The sequence below is a fragment of the Capra hircus genome, chromosome 18 (genome assembly GCF_001704415.2).
Source record: "Capra hircus breed San Clemente chromosome 18, ASM170441v1, whole genome shotgun sequence".
Lineage (NCBI taxonomy): Eukaryota > Metazoa > Chordata > Mammalia > Artiodactyla > Bovidae > Capra > Capra hircus.
Genome location: NC_030825.1, coordinates 66,586,122 through 66,588,224, shown reverse-complemented (window position 1 = coordinate 66,588,224; position 2,103 = coordinate 66,586,122).

The window sequence follows — 2,103 nt, the reverse complement described above, 5'->3', positions numbered from 1 at the left end:
GTGGCCACTGCTGAGTTTTCCAAATGTGCTGGCATATTGAGTGCAGCACTTTTACAGCATCATCTTTCAGGATTTGAAACAGCTCAACTGGAATGCCATCACCTCCACTAGCTTTGTTCGTAGTGATGCTTTCTAAGGCCCACTTGACTTCACATTTCAGGATGTCTGGCTCTAGATGAGTGATCACACCATCATGATTACCCGGGTTGTGAAGATCTTTTTTGTACAGTTCTTCTGTGTATTCTTGCCAGCATTACACATCTGTTAAAATCCAAACTCTATAGACCCTGAAACACCAAATGCTGGTGAGGATGTGGAACAACAGGAACTCATTCATTCACTGTTGGTAAGAATAGTATGGCCACCTTGGAAGACACATTGGCAGTTTCTTAGAAAACAAACCTAAGTCTTACCAGTACTATGGCTCCTCAGTATCTACCCAAAGGATTCTAAAACTTATGTTCACACAAAAACCTGTACACAATTGTTTCTGGTAGCTTTATTCATAATAGCCAAGGAACTCTGAACTCTCAGTTTGAACTCTGGACACAACCAAGATGTCTCCTTCAATAGTGTTTGGATAAATGGTGGTACATCCAGACAATGGAACATCATTCAGTTTTAAAAAGAAATGGACTATCAAGCCATGATGGAGTAAACTTTTTCATTTGTTTTACGGAGGAAACTTAAAATGCACATTCGTAAGTGGAAACAGCCATCTGAAAAAGCCATATACTGTATGATTCCAACTATACGGCATTCTGGGAAAGGCTAAACTAGGGAGATGTAAAATAAGATCACTGGTTCCCAGGCAATGTGGGGAAGGATGAGTACACGGAATAGCGGGACTTTAGGGCAGTGAAACTACTCTGTGTGTCCTATAGTGATGCACTGGTTGTTGTTTAGGAACTAAGTTGTGTCTAATCCTTTGAAACCCCACACCCTGCCAAGCGCCTCTGTCCATGGGACTTCCCAGGCAAGAATACTGACCAGAGTGGGTTGCCATTTCCTCCTTTAGGGGATCTTCCCAACCCATGGAATGAATCCACGTCTCCTGTATTGGCAGGCAGATTCTTTACTACTGAGCCACCAATTATAAATTTATTCAAACTCAAATTATAAATTTGTTCAAATATATTCAAACTCAGAATATACATCACCCACAGTAAACCCTCATATGAACTATATAAACACTGGGTGACAGTGCATGGGGATAGGCTCATCACTTATAACAGAAGGTTATATTATAAGGCTCGTCACTTGTAACAGAAGGACCACTCTGGTGGGGGATGTTGATAATGGAGGTGATGCATGTGCAGCGGCATGTACTTTCTTCTTGTTATGAACCTAAAATTGCTCTAAAAATAAAAACTGTAAATAAAAGTTAGAACTGTGATTGAAAAAAACACAAAACATTGGACCAAGTGGTTACTAAGCCTGGGTTTAATTCCAAGTCTGCTACTAACTAGCTCTCCAAGTCACTCACTTGCCCTTTCTGGGCCCTAATTTACTTATCTGCTGAAGAAAGAAAGTGGGAATCATGATATCTAAGGGTTTTTCCTGTTCGAATTTTCTATGTTAATGATATTTTTTATCAATTTTAAAGTTATAAATGACCTCAAAACCTATGTAGGATTTTCTGTATCAGTGTTCAGTTCAGTTCAGTTGCTTAGTCATGTCCGACTCTTTGCAACCCCATGAATTGCAGCATGCCAGGTCCCCTGTCCATCACCAACTCCCAGAGTTCACCCAAACCCACGTCCATCAAGTCAGTGATGCCATTCAGCCATCTCATCCTCTGTCGTCACCTTCTCCTCCTGCCCCCAATCCCTCCCAGCATCAGAGTCTTTTCCAATGAGTCAACTCTTCGCTTGAGGTGGCCAAAGTACTAGAGTTTCAGCTTCAGCATCATTCCTTCCAAAGAACACCAGATAAAATAAAATGGAATAATATGGCTACATAAACACGGAATATGATAGCTATTAAAATAAAAACAAGATTAGGAAGTGACAAGTTTGCTTATGTTTAAAATATCCATTTTGACATTTACATTCGTAGAGTTTCAAAGCTCAGTTTCCTCCTGGCCTTTTACATTTATCCTCA